Raw genomic sequence first — 19983 nt, forward strand, 5'->3', positions numbered from 1 at the left:
TTGACGTGATACCACAATTTAAATCTCTGAACAAATTCATTGAACTTATTTTCAATATCCGTTTTTCCTTGGGCCTAGCAATTCGTTGCCTCTGATGGTCCTGGCACACACCTCATTGATTTGGTAGGTATTGACCGAGAGCTCATTTTTGCAGTTGAGAATACCTGATAGCATGTGGGCCGTCATTGCTTGTGGTTTCCACCTTGGTGAACAGGAATGAATACTCCTGGTTCTTGTGTTCAGCTCCGTGACAGTAAGCAATGGATAAGACGTATGATAGGATCAATTTCAAAAACTATTCTTTGGCCTTAGTTTCTCACAGCAATTTTAACCATCCAAGGACACTGTTCTGCTCACGAAACTCTGGAAAAAAATAAAAACACTTAGATTTATTGACTATTTGTACCTTAAGTTCACACAGTCATCCTCTCAATCAAATATATCTTTTTGCATATTTATACAGGGATACTGTTGGGTAGCTTTCAGAATACTTTCAGTGAGACCTCACAGAAATTCATGGATTGGCCTGTGTGGAGAGCGATTCTATTTTGAAAAAGGGATAGTTAAATTTTATTAATTACTTTTCTTTGACAATGAAGCTACTGGACAAAATCTAATGTTTTTTCAAAAACTCACATAAAAAAACTTCGGCAAACTAAAAAAAATGTGTTAACCACCTAACCAATATTTCCCAAAGTATATCAAGCTCCTACCACATTAGTACATTAACACCCTAACTGATTTACCGTCAGGATATTTCAAAACAAAGATGAAATATAAAGATTATCCACTAATATAAATAGCTGTTCTTAGTTTGGGGAGAAAACTATGGATACTAAGTATTTTTTATCACTATAAACACTGGCCTTCATTTCTCTGAAATGTGTTCATAAGGAGATATAATTACTGCCACATACCTTTACAGTAATATTACAGTTTATAAATAGTCCTACCTTCCTCATAGCACACAGGTAGACTTGAAACTTTATCTGTGATCATCTAGAGTCCTCCTTGCATGTCCTTTCTGGTAAGACAGAAATAATAAACTTCATTTTTTAAATGGTTATGTATAAATTCACATAAAGTAAAATGCACATTCTTAATATATAGTTTGATAAGCTTTGACAAATATACAAATCAATGCAACCAGCACCTGATTAAGAAATACATTTCCTGTACCCCCAAAAAGTTCTTTCATAATTGTTTTATTGTCAGTAGGCCACACCCCAACACAGTTAATCACTGTTCCGACTGCCAGCATCATAACTAGTTTTATCTGTCAGAGAACTTCATATAATTGAATAATAGACAGTGTGTCTTTCTGTGCCTGGCTCTTCTACTCAACATAATGAGTTGAGATTAATTCATATTTTGCATGTGACAGTAACTGATTCCTTTTTATTGCAGAATGGTATTCCACATTTTTTATCCATTTATGTATTGATGAATGTTTGTTCTTTTTTTTTCCCCAATTCTGGCTGTTTCAAATATGCCCACAAAAATTCACATAGAAGCCTCCATGCAGACATATTTTCCTTTCTCTTGGGTAAATATATAGAATTTCAGAATCAAATGGTAAGTGTATATAACTTTATAAAAATCTGTCAAACTGTTTTCCAAAATGACTGTTTCATGTATACTTCCATCAGCTTAATAATATTAAGCGTCATTTCATGGGCTTATGTTCCATTTGGAACCTCTTCCTTTGTAAGTTATCTATTCAAATATTTTGCCTATATTTTAACTGTTCAGGTGGAGTTTTTTTCATTCTTACTATTGAACTGTATGAATTCTATACTGATTCTGGTTTGAGTCCTTGGTCAGATATATATATATAATATATTATGATATTTTCTGCCAGTCTGTGGCTTACTTTTTCATATTTGTAACATTGCCTGTTTTTTTAAGATATATATATTTTAAAACTAATGTTGAACTTATAGTTTTATTTTTTCTTTGCCTATCCCAGAGTCTCAAAGCTTTGCTCCTTTGTTTTCTTGTAAATTTTTAGTTTTACTTTTATATATAGGTCTACTCTCTATCTCAAATTAATGTTTTTCTCTGTGGTGTGAGGAGGGGTTAACATTTCCCTTGTTTTAATACGGATTTTTAAAATTTTCCCACATCATATGCTATAAAAATTATCATTTACTTTTTGAGTTAATTGATCCCTCCATGAAACTTATTCCATTGATCTGTTTATCTATGTATGATTTCTACATTTTCTTGCTTACTATAGCTCTATGGTAAGTTTTGAAATAAGATTAGTATAAGTTTCCCTATTATTATTTTGCTAAGATTGTTTTGGCCCCAAATCCGCTTATTTTTTTTAGTTGTTTTTTTGTGGTTCTTTAATATCGTTTAAGGTACATAATCATGTCTCTTTTGAATAAAGACTGTTTTACTTGCTCATTATTTCTTTTTCCTGCCTTAGACATTGGCTAGGGTCTCTAGCACAATTTTGACAGAAGTCTGGATAATGGATATCTCCATCTGCTTCTGGATCTTAGGAGAATAATGTACAATATTTCACCATTAGGTATAATGTTAGCTGTAGGTTTTCCATAGATGGCCTGTAGATGATAAATTGAGATCCTTTAAACATCAGTGTGCTGAAAGTTCTTATCATGAACTAGTGTTGACTTCTGTAAAATACAGTTTTCTACAACCATCAATATTTTTTTCTGGTAACATCTTTGATTATATTGTTTGATTTCTGAACATTAAAAATAAACCCTGTCTTTCTAAGATACACTCCTTAGTCATATGACATATATATTTCATATGATCGTATTTCATATGTCTTGATTTTTATACTTCTGGATTATATATATTTATGTATATATATATACTTCTGGATTTAAATTGCTAATATTTTATTGAGAGTTTTTGCATCAGGTTAATGAGAAATATTAGTCTGTAGATTAGTCTGTTCCTCTCTCATAGTATACATTGTCAGGTTTTGGTATCAGAGATGTGCTAGCCTTATAAAATAATTTGATAGGTATTTTTTTCCTTTATATTTAAGAAGAGTTTACATTATATAGGCATTATTTTTTCTTTAAGAGTTTGCTAGAATCAACTAGTGAAGTAAATTTTTCCTGGGATATTTTTGTGAAAAGGTTTTGATAATACATTTGATTTCCTTAAAAAGTATATGGCTATTCAAATATACTAATTATCCCATCCAAGCTTTGTCAAGTTGTGCCTTTCAAGAAATTAGTCTATTTTATCTAAATTATTGAATTCACTGTCATTAGCTGTACATAATATTCTCTTATTATGATGACAACATCTGAAGACTCCACAATGATGTTCTCTCTATAATCCCTGATATTGAACACTGGTGTTATCTATTTTATTGGTTAACATAAGTAAAGATTTGTTAATTTTCTTAATTCCACAAGTCCACTTTTTAACTTGTTTACTCTATTGTTTTTATTTTTCAATTTAATTGATTTCCTCCCTTTTAAAATAAAGGTTTTCTTTTATTTTGTTGAGTTTAATTGGTCTTCTTTTCTAACTTCTTTAGGTATAATCGCAGAACATTAATTTTTAGACACTTCTTTTCTAAAATAAGTATTTAAAGACATACGTGTAAGGATTGCTTTTGCTATAGTCCACAAATTTGGACATGCTCTCTGTTCATTTTTGTATAGTTAAAAATATTTTCTTTTTCCCTTTGTGGTTTCTTCTTACACACATGGTATACTTAGAAATATTTTTCTTAATTTCCAAGTGTTTGATTATTTTGAGGCAATGTATTCAGTTCTATTTTAACTTCATTGCAGACAGAAAATGTATCCCATATGACTTGAATCCTTTTAAATTTATTCAGACTGGTTTAAGTCCAGGACTTGGTGGATACTTATAATAAAGTTTGTCACTCTTCTCTAACTCAGTGGGACTTGAACTCCACAGCCCACTGAAGTGAGCAGGGGCTGAAATTTCTGGTCAGCTCTTTGAGATTTGCAGTGGTTCTCTTCCCCTTTGATTCTTTGAAGACTGGCGTGTTAATGAACAATTCTTGGAGGAGTCACAGCTTTGAAAGGAGTTTAAATACAAGTGTGGAGACTGTCCCTCTGTGCTCTTCCATTTCTGGATTATGTCTCCTCAACTTCTCTCCAGTTTGGTGTTCCCAAACGCCACCCTCTGACTCCTTACTCCTAACAGACTGCACATTGCTGCTTGATTTCTAGCCACCTTGTACCACAGAAACTGCGCGGTGCTCTCAGAGCAAAAGTTTTATAAACATAAATCTTATCTAGTGTGATACCCTTCTTTCAAGGGTCTAATTCCATTCTGACGGCTTTTAATCTGTCGTTCATTCTAATAAAAGCCTCAGCAAGGCTTTCAGTATTGTTCATGATAATTTGGAGTTTACGATGGTTATGTGAGGTAAGATTGGTGTGATAGATGCTACTCTTGCTTTTACAGAAACCAAAACTCCCAAACTGAAAGTATCTTCTTTCTGGCTAAAATAATAATGGTTTTGCAAGTTTTGAGTAGGTATAATCTTCATTCTTATTATAAAATGCATTTAAACATACTTGAAGATGGTTTGACCTTCCCAGTTCTTACAGGTTTTCTTTTATATCACTCCTCTAATGTGTAGGCTAAAGAGTGCTCTAAAATATGTTTTTTTTTCCTGATCATCGTGTTTAGTAAGCATGTAATATCCATATAGAAATATTGGTATAACTGGGGAAAAATTTTATCAAGCAAATCATATGAATTAAATACCCCATGGATATGTAAGGATATAAAATCTGTTTAAAGTCTCTAAGTTGACATAGAACAGTTCTTGTAATAGATGACTGAGAAATGACAGTGTTTTGACAAACCAACTTGCAGGTCAGGAGCAACATTTTGTATTGGAAAATAAATAAATAACAAAACCTCACTTGTGGATATTCTTAGGTAAGACATATTCTTAGGTAAGAATAACAGATTCTTAGGTAAGAAGTATTTAAACAATGTCCACAAATAAATAGTTAAAACATTTTTAAAAAATCATAGTTAAGGCAGTTTTCAAAAATCTAAAACCTATATATGTGGCAGATACTAGTACTAAGTTACAATGTTTGGTTAGCAATCTAGAAAGCTTGATTTATTTTGGTCAGGGTAGGGTCATACTTGCAGAATGACAAAATAAGTTATTTCATGACACAGAAATAAGTCTAGACTTTAGAGTTTAATTAACAAATTTAAGTTTGAATGAATTCATTTTCCCTATGTTTGCCTTCTTCTGTCTTAAGTATGAGGGTGAGCTACTCCCTGAATTATGCAATGAAATATATAATTCAGATAAATTATCTTTTAAAATTATAATAAGGTGTTTCATTAATAACTTGAATGTAACAATGTGGGGTCAGATATTCCCTCTCAAAAATGAAACGTTCTCTTTTATTCAAAATCCCTGTCCCCTTGTCCAAGTAGGAGTTTTCTTTAATTATTTATTTTTGGCTGTGTTGGGTCTTTGTTGCTGCGCGGGCTTTCTCTAGTTGGGGTGAGCAGGGGCTACTCTTCTTGGCAGTGCGTGGGCTTCTCATTGCGGTGGCTTCTCTTGCTGCAGAGCACAGGCTCTAGGTGCACGGGCTTCAGTATCTGTGGCTCACGGGCTCTAGAGCACAGGCTCAGTAGTAGTTGTGGTGCATGGGCTTAGTTGCTCCGAGGCATGTGGGATCTTCCCGGACCCGGGCTCGAACCTGTGTCCCCTGCATTGACAGGCAGATTCTTAACCACTGTGCCACTAGGGAAGTCCTAAGTAGGATTTTTATTAAAATTTATGACATTTCATATCTCTAAATGTTCTTGACTACAATTAAAATATGGATATAAAACGTTACGAAATAAAAATTTGAAAATGAGATTATATCATCTAGATCACCAATGGCATCACAGAGGCAGTTAAGAATTAATTTCCTGGAGGTCAGCAATGAGTATGGTTCATAGGAAATTAAGCAATTTTTTATATTGTCAATATGCTAGGATTAGTATCTTAAAATCTAGAGCATAGGCCATCTATTGTCTTGTTCTAAAAGAACATTCTTATATTTAAAAAATGTGAGAAAGAAAAGAAAAACTTTTTCATTGTAACATTTTGTAATTCTTCCATAATGCAGATCTTGCTAACACAATATTAACTAAAGGTGAATTTACTATGAAACTAATAAAGTGTAGCCTTCAGCAATCCTCACTTTTATAGCCCCTTTCCAAAGCCTTGGAAGGGTTCTTAACAACGGTGTTCACATGCCCATCCAATTTTGCAAATCTTTCAAATGTAAGTTGTCTTCTTTTTTCTTTTTTTTACAATAGGTTAACATTGTAGTATTTTCCTACTTTGTCTCCCAATTTATCACTCATTCCGTTATGTCGGTGTTAGAGAGGCTGCAGGACACTTTAGGGATAAGGCTTAAAGCAATGCTGAGTTGAGGATAAATTTGGTTTTGGATTAGAGTGAGTCTCTATTTCCTCATATACAAAAGTGGAGATGATAATACTTTTTATTCCTACATCATCAGTCACTGGGTGGAGTAACTTATATGGCAGGAATAATGATTAGTTACATATTCCATTACGGCCAACTAAAGGAACAAGATTACAAAATTATAAGCATTACTACAATAGAATATTATTATATTCCTAAAACAATGACATAATATTTATTGGCATATATTCAATAATAAAATAATGACAGTTGATTTGCCTCTGTCCATCCACCAAAATCAGATTTAAGGAAACAAATAAACAACAGGTTAAACACTGTAACCTGTTACATGAATGGAAAAAAAAAATCAAACTGTGGGCCACCTAATATTCATTAATATCAAGCATTATTACCCTCGATATTGCTGTGGCTGTCTCACAGATGCCTATCCTGTCACTCCACCATGTTAGCAACATAATTTGTGCATGTTTTTAAATTGTATTAGTTGCTATTTCCACAGAACTGAAATGCAGGCTGAAGTAGTCAAAAAATGCTATTGGATACTAAAAATACTGTAGCAAAACATAAGAATTTTTTTTTTCAAAATGCGTCAGCAAACACAATTCACCTTTTAGTAGAAATGAGTGCTGGAACTATTCCCACTTGAGTGACACTAGCATTATCTTTGACTGTGGTGATAATTAGATCTGTGTTCTATCCTGAGGTCTTACATCTGGTAAATTATTTTCTTGACTGGGTTAGACTCCAGTGTCAGCAAGGACAACAGAAGGCACTCCATGCCTTGGGGCATCTCATCTGGCCACTTCTCTTTGACCTGTGAACTCCTACACAGTAGTGTTTTGTACTTTCACCAAGCTGCCCAACTGCGTTTTGGATCCATCTGTGACCTTTACTAAGTCATAAAATATGAATAAGCAGTTAACAGGGGCTCTCTATCGATAGTGTAACCAGTTCATTATATAAGTGACTGAGATAATTTATAGAAAGATTTGTTAGACTATATTTGAAAATATCTCACTACTTGAGTTGGAAAGGGATACATTTAAATATGATTATGAACAATAAATAATAATTAAAGAAAAAATTCTCTAACTCTATATCTATACACATAGACTGTCCACAGGAGCTATAATGTATTGCTATGGCTCCTATATACTTCTAGAAGTCTACCAATATTATGGTGAGATCCCAGGAGAATTGCTTATCTATCCTCCCTAATGTTGGTAACATCCTCAGGAAGGACAAGTAAACAATTCCTCTGGGATCTCAATGTAATACTGACAGACTTTTTTTTTGCCAGAATGGAAAATGAAGGGAGGATATCTATCTATCTATCCATCTATCTATCAGATACAGTTCTGGAGGTCTGCCTGTTTGGAAAACTGTAGTTTACAGAATTCCTCAATAATCTTTTAACACAATTTGTTCATAAACATTCCATGATTGGTAACATTTCACCAGGCATTCACTTAACACAAGAGGCTGTCACCAAAAGGGTACATGATAAAATACGTAATGGAAAATGTATTATCTTTGGTTAAACCTAATGGCTTGGTGTAATGGACATTGGAAGTATTCTCTTTAAAAACTGTTCAAGTCATTTGCAAAAACAGACGCTTTACATGGGTAGTCAAAATTCCTTCCTCATGTTAAATATCTTCTCTAGAATCAATTCATATTTGGAGTCAGTAACAAGTTGCAGGCATCTGTAAGAAGTAAAATTGTGTTTAGCCAATAGGTTTCTTGAATGCTGAAGCATTAGGGGGCATTTCTATGATGAAAAGCCTGAGTGAAATATTAATTAGAAAGAGAAAAACATAGTCATTTTGCTAAGACCACAAATTCAAAGTTGAGATAAATATACGACTAATAAAAATGAATAGATTAGAAAATATAAAAATGAAACATATGGCTTTTAAGATACCTAACTATGTAATTCTTCCTGCTAAATTATAGGGAGGCTTTTGTTAGCAATCCTGTGATTAATTCAATTCAGGAAATATTTTTGAACACCTACTATGGGCAGGTAGACTGCTAGGTAAAGTTGAAATATGGCCATGAAATAATTACCAAAATTGGTATCAAAAAATTTTTAGACAAAGAACCGCCTTGGACAAGTGGAGGATATGCTGGGAAAACAAAAATGGAAGGATGAGATAGTTTAACACAATTTACAATGGCTACTGTACTTTGTTGTCCATGGACAATGGATTTCAAAGATTTCCTGGGGGTGTGTGTTACCTTTTGTGTGCATGGATTTTGGGAAGTGAGGCTGGGGGTCTGCTGTTGCACAAAAGCTTATAGGTATGATTAAATGAATAATAATTTACACTCAGTTGGCATCATTTTTTATCAAGTGATAAATTACTCATAGCTCTAGCATTAATATTAATAATGTCCAGAAAGCACCTCTTATAGTTATTGAAGTTCTTATTCTTCTAGCTTACATCAACAAGCACAGTCTACATAGTTTTCCTTCTTAGAAGATAAACTAAGAAGTCTGACTAAAACTTTTTTTGAAACATGACAAGAAAATGGTATGGTTGATTCATGTTTAAATTGCAATCACCAGTTGACTGGGGCAGGTTGAAGAATAGCCAAGGATACAGAGGGATTCTATCTATTTTCTGTTAAGTCCTTTGGTGTCCTCCCACTATTGGTGTGGCAGCCATAAAAAATTTCTTGAATGGTACTGCTCAAATCAGGTAATAATCTCTCAATGAAGTCAACAGCCCATTTGACTTGATCTTCGATTCTCTTGGAAACCAACAGACAAACAAAACACTATTTTGGTTAAAATCTGGGCCAAGGTTCATTGGACCAGATAGGTCATGATATGTGTGATCTGTGATCTGGCACAGTCTAAGTTTGGTCTGGACATGTCCTAATAGTACAGAGGAAATTTGGGCCTTGTATGCCAATTGGATGGAGACCTAGACACCTCACAACTACCAACCATGCACACATATTACATAGGTCAGTACCCAAGAAAGAGTCAAGGTGATGAGTAACTTTTAACTGGTCCGTAATAGCCCTACCAAACAGAGGTAGCTCCAGAGCTGATATAATTATAATAATCTTATCTTTGGGGCTCAAATTATGACCCAAGATTGGAGCAAACTTGGAATAACCAGCTGTTTAACCAAGATGTGTCATGAGACCTGCAAAAGCAAAATGGTATTGGGCACATAACCATGTGGCTCCTCTAGTCCACCACTAAGGTATGCAATGATCAATTTCTCTGGATTACTCTGTCTTTTATAGATACGTAACAGGATCCTGCTCCATATATTGAAAGTTGTAAAAAGTCAGCTGAACTAAGGCCACAAGTTTCCAGTGAATATAGATCAAACAACTAGGAATATGGTATAGTTGCGTTATTCTCATCTCCCCAGACCATATCAGAAATTCATAGAGCCTGAGGCCTCTTGCACTTGATTAAAAGAAAATACAGCCCACTAATCTCTCATAGCACATAACAGCTGATTGCTGTCCATTTATAACACAATGAAAGATAAGAAAAAATTCTCACAAAAGTCAATAACCCTGATAAAATCACTGACATAAAGGAAGAGAACATATCCTGCCAGCTGACTCCACATACTCCCTACATGGAAGAACTTCCATGTGTTTGAATATCCAGAAGCTGATTTACTTTAGTGTGCTTGTCATGTACACTATAAAGCAGCATCAAAATGCTTCCAAAATTAGGAATTCAAGTAGGCATTCTGAAAGACAAATGAAATATGCATTATGACATGCTAAAATTCTAAACCTATGTTAAGTAGTAAATTATAAGACTTAAACCTCCTTGCCATAGAAGAAAATTCTCTCAGTATAATTAACCATAGCTTGTCATAAACTTGCTCTGGAATTATCAGGCTACCCTGCAGCAGAGAATGAGCACCATTATACCAAAATGGAGGGATTATAACAGCTGTTCCATGACATCTGGAATGACCAGATAATCTGTTCCCATTTAACTCTAGAGGAAAAAGGGATGATGTAGCCGAGAAGTAAACTGGAAAGAAACTTAATATCAGGCCTGTCATCTTGGACATAAAACCCATTTTGTCATTTGTGACCCTCTTAGGGGAAAAATGAGTAAATAAAGTTACATTATTGGAGTTTGTATTAAAATAAAACAAAGGAGAAAAAGTTCAAGATATATATATATATATATATTATAGTTTTTGAATCCAGAATGCTACTGATTATAAGACACAGATTTCCAAGATACCAATGGCAAAACCAATGTGTATCTCAAAGGCAATGAACTACAGAAGCCAAAATGACTGTTGCTTGCTAGACATTTATGGTTGGTTATTATACTCATTTTAAAAACGTGTTTAGAATGTTCCTTCTGCACACTCAAAAACTAAAGAGTGAAGCTAAGAGATATGCCTTGACTGGTGTCTGTTCCCCTATTAGACAAAAAGGAGTCCTGAATATTCTGAAAAAAAGGGACTCACTTCATCTTACATCATAGGCCCAGGTTTTCTTAAGGAATCTGTTACTGTAGTCCAGTTTGGACACCCTTTGAACACAATGACTATATTTCCCTGGTAATTCAGGCAGCTAATGTCTAGAGATGTTGTAAATATATATCCATATGTTACCCAAATTGGGTATTCCTACTGATTATTTTACATGCAAATAGAGTGAAACAAGCACTGGTTTTTGATATGTAAGAAACATACAGTCACTTCCTGGGCCCAATCAAGAAACCGATGCAATAAGATAAGAAATAACGAGCAATACTTATTATTTAAAAGAAAAAGATGATTCATTTATGCTCTTACCCTAGAAATTCAAAGGTCTGACATTTATCCAAACATAAGTAAAATTTATATGCCAGATGGCTTATATAAATTACCAGTTGGTTATAACAGCAATACTGTGAAGCTGTTATCTTTTATTGTTCCCATTTTACTGATGAATAGACTGAGGCACAGTTTATCTAAAGTTACATACCTGGGATTTGAACACAAGTAGCCTAGCTGCCCAGTCTATACTCTAACCACTATACTGTGTAAGGTCAATAAGACACCTAGGAACAAATTAACTTTAAAAAATGAGAAGGTTCACATTCATCAGCAATGCATAACTGAAAACTTAATAAAAATACCTCATTCGCAAATGAAAATTATGAATATATAGGAATCAGTTTAATTGAAGGTGCAAGACTTATGAATGGATAAATGGATAAATGGATAAAATGTAAAATTTTGCTCTAGTTCACAAGAAGTACTTCAGTGAATCAATAGTAATGCTGTTTCTGAATGGAAAACTGTACTTAAAAGTGGCAATTCTAGGGCTTCCCTGGTGGAGCAGTGGTTGAGAGTCCGCCTGCTGATGTAGGGGACACGGGTTCATGCGCCGGTATGGGAAGATCCCACATGCCGTGGAGCAGCTAGGCCCGTGAGCCATGGCTACTGAGCCTGCGCGTCCGGAGCCTGTGCTCCGCAACGGGAGAGGCCACAACAGTGAGAGGCCTGTGTACCACAAAAAAAAAAAAAAAAAAAAAAAAAAAAAAGTGGCAATTCTATTAATAAATTCAATACATTTATAAATCTGATAATTTTAATGAAATTCTATATACTGGTTCTAAATCCATGGGAAAAAAAATGATAAAGAAGAATAAAGAGAAGAGCTGAAGTCATAGGTTATCTGCCATGGAAAACTCAAATAATCCAGAGTGAAATGCAGCTTCAAGAGTGGACTTTCAGAAAACAACCCAGAAACAGATTCCTGTGTAAATAACAATGAGTTATATATAAAAAGCATGGCATTTCAAATTACTGAAGAAAGCATACACTATTCAATAAATGATATGAATTCAATTGCAAATATTTGGGGATAAAAGTAGCTTGTCATAAGTACAAGTTAATTAGACATTTACTATTCATCTAAACAGGAAACAAAATCATACAGCAAAAATTATATGACTATTTCATTTTACTGTTTCCTATATTTTTCCATTTTATGATGGAAAGAACAAATATTTGAATAAAGGTAGTACAACTAGTCACCTTCAGACTTCTGTAGTCCCAATCTAAAATAGTTCATTTTAATTTTATCTACTGAAGAAAAGAATGTAGGAGTATATAAAAATCTTTTGACTTTCTACCTCTGTATAAAAAAAGATGCTTCATAGTATTTATTCATCTTCATGGGTGTCTCTGAGTGAATTCCAACACAAAAATGAATGATTGTTGAATTATCTGTCAGGTGTAGAGGATCATACTGATTACTTCATATAACCAAAAATATCAGACTGAAGTTTTTTAAACTGAAAATAATACAATTATATAGTTATCTACTGAAGACTATTCAAAACCTATTTTGCATTTCAATCAATTACATAGTTGAAGGAAATCTTTCATTGTTCTTTCACAAGATTTTTTTAACTTAAAAAAGACATTTTATTATTTGAATAAATGTGACGACCAACTCACATGAATGGGTCTCTGGATTATAGTCTTTCATTTCCTAGTCTAATAAGGATCTCAATACATTTGCTACTTAATTTTTCTAAAATAATTTCTCGAATTATATACTGTGGTCACTCCAATTATTGAGTCACTCTTATTTTTATAATAAAAAAGTGAAATTGTTCCATTGAATCATTTTCTATTTAAATCAAATAAAAATGCCCTAGAAAAGAAAAATTATTCAAGAGGATATTTAATTTTTCACATTTCCTTGCATATTTTTCCTGAGATGAGTTATTATTTTAAGTTCATGTTATTCTGACTCTACAAAGGATAAGAGAAGTCTTATTCACCATGGTATATCTTCACTAGACTTAGACAGTAGCAACTCACCTGCATCACTGCAAAAACCATTATATATGTCAACGTAATGGTACCTCTGCTTAGAATCATAGAATCACCTGATTTTTATAGATATTAAGGATTCTTGGAGAGTTCTCAATTTGAAAACAGAGAAACATCACTGTCACTGTCTAAATTCTGTAATTCCAGAGGCTGGACCTGAACACATGTATCCTGAATTCCTGTCCAGTAATTAAAACCATACAGTTTAGCTAAATTACATAACGTTAGAAAATATTTCAACAATCAAACTGGACTATGTTACAGGAGGTTTTGAAAATGATTATTTTGCTGTTTGTCTATAGATTTAGATGTTTGAGACTTCCTTTTTAGTACAATATAGGCAAAATAGCTGATGATAGGTAATACTTGTTGGGTGCTTGCTATGCTGTTCAAAATTCATTATCTGTCCTCCTCAAAACCCTAGGAGGTAGATACCATTATTAAGCCTATTTTACATAACAGAAATTGGGTGCCTCCAATAAAGCACAGCTGGTTAGGTATAAGAACCAAGGCATCACAGTTGCACTGCAGACATCATGCTCTTAAACAGTATGTTACAGTGTTGATTTTCCAAGAGTAACAGTGAAATAATTTATGGGAGGTCCAGGAAAATGGGGCTTTTCTATTTTTTTCTCTAATTTTAATGGTGTAAAATATACAATATTAGCTAGTATTTGTTTATATAGTGGTGTTACTTTTCTTACTTAGTTCATGTTACAAAATATTAAGATATTATTAAATATTTATTAAATAAATAAAGATATTTATTAAAATGTTTAATGAATCTAGCTAAATACCTTTTAAATATACGTGCTTACCTGAGAAACATTTCAGTTGTTCAGTTCACATGTTCCCTTCAGAAATAGACAAGGTGTATTTCCTGAGATAAGAAAAGCTTTGTAATTCTCCACCTCAGTAATTTGCTTCTGAGCTGCAACTATGTCCAGTCTAAGAATAGAGTAGATAAGCCACATTAGTCACTCTAAGTGTGACTTTTTGTTACTAGCATTTGAAAATTATGTAGAATTAACTGGAAAGCGAGTAATTAGGAGACAAATTCTCCATCTTCTGTATTCCTAATGGATTCATACAGCTTCCTTCTCCAATATTCCCTTTATCTCTTATTTTATTTTTCCATGTAAAAATATATGGTAATTCCCTCTGTTTAAATGGTTTGGCATATTTGCTCAGAGGTAAATAAAGTGCACGCATTTTTTCTTTGTTTCTTGAAATTTTGTCACGTGCTACAGAAATGATTCTTGCAAGGCATATTATATCTTAAACAACTTAAAGGAAAATTGATGCAATGAATCAAATATAATAAATGGCTTCGCACTTTGTGTAGCATAATTATTTCAAATTAGAAGAATTATACGTTGGGTACATTGGTTTTCAGATGTGAAAGAATATCCTTTTCTTCTTCAGTCAGGCAAGTAATATACCATAATGAAATAATGTAATAATATAAACGTTTCAATTTCCAAACAGAGGGGAAGAGAATGTAAAATTTGCCTGAAAGTCAAATAGGCATTCAGATCCCAAGGAAATTTCAAATAATACCCATTGTATCAGTGGTAGGAAATAATGTCTTATTTCTTTTGTTCCAAGTAGATTGGAGCAAAAGAGATAAGACACAATATTGTCACAACTTTTCCATCTTTTTATCTGAATTTTTTAGCTATTTCCTGTGGGAAGCCAGGGGATATTATCATTCATGATAAATCAGAAGTCATTCTATTAAATCACATTAAATAGAACAGTGATTTTACTGTCAATAATGAACACTAATATGTTTGATTTCATGGACCTCATGTTTAATAAAACAATGTGTTTCCAGTAAAACTACATGTAATAAGTAGTCATTAGCATGATTTTTTAAAACCAATAAAAATATGTATGTATTTTCTTCCTCATTCAGACACAGTTATGAATCGTTCTTACATAGAGATTCCAGATGAGCAACTTCAATTAGCTCCTAAAATGAAAATATGTGTATTGTATGGTTAAGCAAGTAGAAGAAACTTTATTTTGAGGGACTCCGGAGACAATGATGTATATCAAAGATATCTAATTATATCAGCAAAATAACTATTTTATACTTGCAGTAAAATTACTTTTCTATCTAACATATAGATGCCTTCTTTTGCTAGATATGGATGTTTTATTTCTTTTTTAATATCAAGAAATAGAACTAGTAATTAGACATTTATTCTGTCTATCTATCTATCTATCTATCTATCTATCTATGTATCTACCTATTTACCTATCTATCCATCCATCAGAGCATGTAAGGTTAATAGCAGCGGCCTTGCCTAATCAGAACTTGATACAGTGACTAATATGCTGAATCCAGCTGACAAGTGGAGCATAGAAGTTAATATAGAGAACAGTAGAAAGAATATCTTGTTTTACTCCTTGAATCATGTTGACTATGAGAAAGATTTTTGCCTTTGATTTTTAGGTCAAAGAATTTTGACCTAAACCAGTCAACACTTTCCACAACACTTTCAGCCGATGTTGAGAGAACATGGCATGTCTTCAACATATTCTATATCTCTGCCACATAGTGTATGCATTGACACTCTTGTACCTACATTATATTGCATCAACATCTTCCTCTTCTATTCCATATTCTTGCCCTCTGACTTCCACTCACTTGGTTAATGTTTCCATAGCTATTTAAATAGTGAACCACTGTGAACCCGTATAGCCATAAGAGAAGCTAAAAGTACACTTTAATGCAATGAATGAAACTAAGCGGAATGGAAAATTGCAATAATGATGTCACGAAACATTCAGATGTGATGATATTCACAGTGCAGAGATAATTATTTGTCCTGTTTAAATGGAACTATTGTGACTCTGGCTTTTTTATTGCTGAATTTGAGTTTTAACTAGTAAAGTGAAAAAGAGATAAAAGACTTATTTTAGCTGAAATTCAATTAAGACTCTCATTTCAATCAAAGATAGCCCTACACATTTTTAAATGAATAAAAGTTTAATGCCTTAAATTTGGAGTATCCTCTGTTATGCAAAAAGTTATATTAACTTAGGAAAAATGCAAAATCCCTAGAATAGTGTAAGACATTCTTCATTTGATGCAGCCTTTCTAATACAGCATAATACCTTCTTATCAAAAACAGTCTCACAGTTTAGGTCCCCAATCAGGAATATAATGAAAGTCAGAGAGCTTTAAACAAGAATTTGTCTTCTTTCAGAGAGTAGAGGATACTTTAAGAAACTGCCTCAAAGGAAAACCATGCCAAAAATAAAAAATTCTTGGCAAAAATGGGAAAAGTAGCTGACTTGTAAATGTCTCTCCAAGTTTTTAGAAAAACGTATGCAACTTTCTTTTTTTTTTTAACATCTTTACTGGAGTATAATTGCTTTACAATGTGGTGTTAGTTACTGCTGTATAACAAAGTGAATCAGCTATATGTATACATATATCCCCATATCCCTTCCCTCTTGCGTCTCCCTCCCACCCTCCCTATCCCACCCCTCTAGGTGGTCACAAAGCACCAAGCTGATCTCCCTGTGCTATGCGGCTGCTTCCCACTAGCTATCTATTTTACATTTGGTAGTGTTGTATGCAACTTCCTTTGTGAAAATTATTCCTTTATTTTTGTGAAGACTTTTTACATAGAATCACACTTAAAATCCTAATATAACATTTACTACCTCTAAGACATTGAGTTCTGTGACTTAATCACTGTGAATTACTTTACCATAAAATGGATAAAGTAATACATTCCTTAAAAAGGAAATTGTAGGATTAAATGAGATAGTTAAGTCCTTAGTACAGGATCTAGCACATACTACAGTCAATGAGAAGCAGCCTATTATTATGAGAGGTCTAAAAAGAGTTTTTTTGGTTTTTTTTTCTGGGAGGGGACTAAGGAAGAAATGACTCTTTTCTGCATAAGTGTAGTTGTATTTTTTTTCCAATGATTTGGCAGTGTCTCATGTAAAAACTAACTTTTCAAACAATATTAATGAAAGCTAATACAGGAGAAATGGAGAGAGAGAGAAAGTGAATGTGGGGATCAAAAAAAAATTCAGTAAGCTAGTAATGATAAATGGCCAACAAAAGATTTTGACTTAAAAATAAATTCATGGATATTTTACTGGCAAGGCATTTTGTTTGCCAAATAATTATGAATTCATTTTCCCCTTGGATTACAAAATTTGTTAATTTTCTGCTTAAAAGTCAGAATATTAATATGAAATGCATGCTTTGAGGATTAACTATAAAAGTCTCTATTAATTATTGAAATTAGTCAATGGCTAAAGGACTGTGAAGGCTTCTGTTACCAGAAAACATTAGCTTTAAAAGGATAAACTGCTAAGAAATTTATGATGATGATTATTTATTAAAGAGTATTTATAGCATTGTGAAATATTTTTTTTTTCCTTGACTCAAAAACAAAGCAAAGCATCTTAACATGAAAGTTACTTCATTAACAAGAAATAGCAGGGCTCTGATCAATATTTAAAACCTACATTCTGGTTATTATAAATATATATTATTTGCTAAAACCACAAATATTTAAAATAATACTCAGGCTGCCCAGTCTCCAATATTCATTAAATAGATAGTACTACTAGATATTAAGTTCATTTCTTGTCTTACCTAAGAAAATTTTCTTCCTGGAACAACACCTGTTTGATGATTCTGTTTTGTATATAAGAAGTTACCCATTAAAATTTCATTTCTGCTAACAAAGATCATTCCATGATTTTATTTACGGTTTCATTTAAGATCTATTAGTATTATCTTAACTATAGTGACAGACTACCTTACAGGATACATACATGCATACTATGGATATATTTTAAATACACTTCAAAATTATTATTCTTGACTCAATGAAACTTAAATCTTATTCACAAGTTGATTTATGGCAAATGTTTTGTTCATACAAAACTACATGAATGCCTCTTTCTAATGTTCTACTTTAAGCTTAAAGGACAGTCTCATTTATTTCAGTTTTTTGATCCAAAAATTTAAATTATGCCTTGGTGTTTTTCTTTTCTTTGTACCTTTGGATTTGAATAGCAAGGATTAGAAGTTTATGTTTTATTTTCTTTTGTTTTATTTTCATTGTATTTTTTCTCCAAGGACTGTTAATTTAGACTACAGGAGAATTGCAGGGGAATAAGAAATTGAATAAAAAACAAAAAGCAAACAAACAAAAAACCCTTCAACATATATAAAACAATATACATGCTATGATCTCCAAACACAAACTCTGGGAGAATCAAGACCTTGATGAGATTGTTATCTGAAGACTGACACATTCCTCCTTAGACCGTGAGCAGGCTATATATATTCTCTAAAGTAAGTTTCACTGACTTGAAAGATAGCCCACTATCTTTGAATAAAACAATAACATATAGGGGTATTGAGTGGATACATGAAAGAGCTCAAGAGCAGAAAAGGCATTAAACACTCTAGAACAGAGATGGCATCAGAGTAGAGAGAAATAGAAACTTGCAGTGTAATTCTGTTGTTCATTATCAGGAGTTCTCATATTTTACTACACATTAACATCACTTACAGCACTTATTGAAACAGATTTCTGGGCCGCGAGCACATTGGCCCTGACTTCGTACGTATAGCATGGGGCCTGTAAATGTGCACTTCTAACAAGTTTCTAGGTAATAAAGATATGGCTGATTTAGACACCACAATTAAAGAAATGCAGATCCCTACAACCTAACCTACTAGACAGGAAGAACTCTACAAATGAAGCTGAAGTGAAAAAGGAGACAGGAAGTTTTTGCTGTGAGCCATGTAGACACATGAATGTGAAAGCCAAGGGGGAATCACAAGTGGATGTGGCAGATTGATATAGCAAACACTCTTCCCGTCTCCTCTCTCACCAGGTATGCGCGCGCGCACACACACACACACACACACACACCACAATTATTTGGAAGCTACTTTCAAAGGAGCGAGGAGAAAGAATTCAACCATAGGACTATTCAGAAAAAACAGTTAATTTTTTTAAAAGCTTAAGAAAATATCAAATAATAAAATAAAAAGGAGATTAAGAAACACATGAGAATTGCAAACAGTATTTCATATTCTGAAATTGATTACAAACAATATAAACACTTAAAGAAAAACCTAATAAACAACCAAAACTTAAACCTAAAACAATTAGAGAAAGAAGAACAAAAAACCCCAAAAGTTAGCAGAAGGAAAGAAATCATAAAGATGAGATCAGAAATAAATGAAAAAGATATGAATGAAACAATAGCAAAGATCAATACAACTAAAAGCTGGGTTTTTTGAGAAGATAAACAAAATTGATAAGCCATTAGCCAGACTCATCAAGAAAAAAAGGAAGAAGACTCAAATCAACAGAATTAGAAATGAAAAAGGAGAAGTAACAACTGACGCTGCAGAAATACAAAGGATCATGTGAGATTACTACAAGCAACTCTATGCCAATAAAATGGACAACCTGGAAGAAATGGACAAATTCTTAGAAATGCATAACCAGCCAAGACTGAACCAGGAAGAAATAGAAAATGTGAACAGACCAATCACAAACATCAAAATTGAAACTGTGACTTAAAAAGCTTCCAACAAACAAAAGCCCAGGACCAGATGGCTTCACAGGTGAATTCTATCAAAAATTTAGAGAAGAGCTAACACCTATCCTTCTGAAACTATTCCAAAAT

At 33.1% G+C, this 19983-nt stretch overlaps 1 long non-coding RNA gene across 2 annotated transcripts in view; it reads right to left on the reverse strand.

Annotated features, from left to right (window-relative positions):
* LOC307184503 overlaps positions 1–14452 on the reverse strand; it is an 86421-nt gene extending 71969 nt beyond the window's left edge. For both annotated transcript variants that reach the window (XR_013827730.1, XR_013827731.1), the window contains exons 1-3: positions 14109–14452; positions 954–1024; positions 165–363 (exon numbers count right to left, since the gene is read on the reverse strand). This is a non-coding gene — a long non-coding RNA (uncharacterized lncRNA). The remainder of the gene's footprint in view (positions 1–164; positions 364–953; positions 1025–14108) is intronic.
* Between the last annotated feature and the right edge of the window lie 5531 nt (positions 14453–19983).

Source organism: Stenella coeruleoalba (assembly GCF_951394435.1).
Source record: "Stenella coeruleoalba genome assembly, chromosome: 3".
Taxonomy (NCBI): Eukaryota; Metazoa; Chordata; class Mammalia; order Artiodactyla; family Delphinidae; genus Stenella; species Stenella coeruleoalba.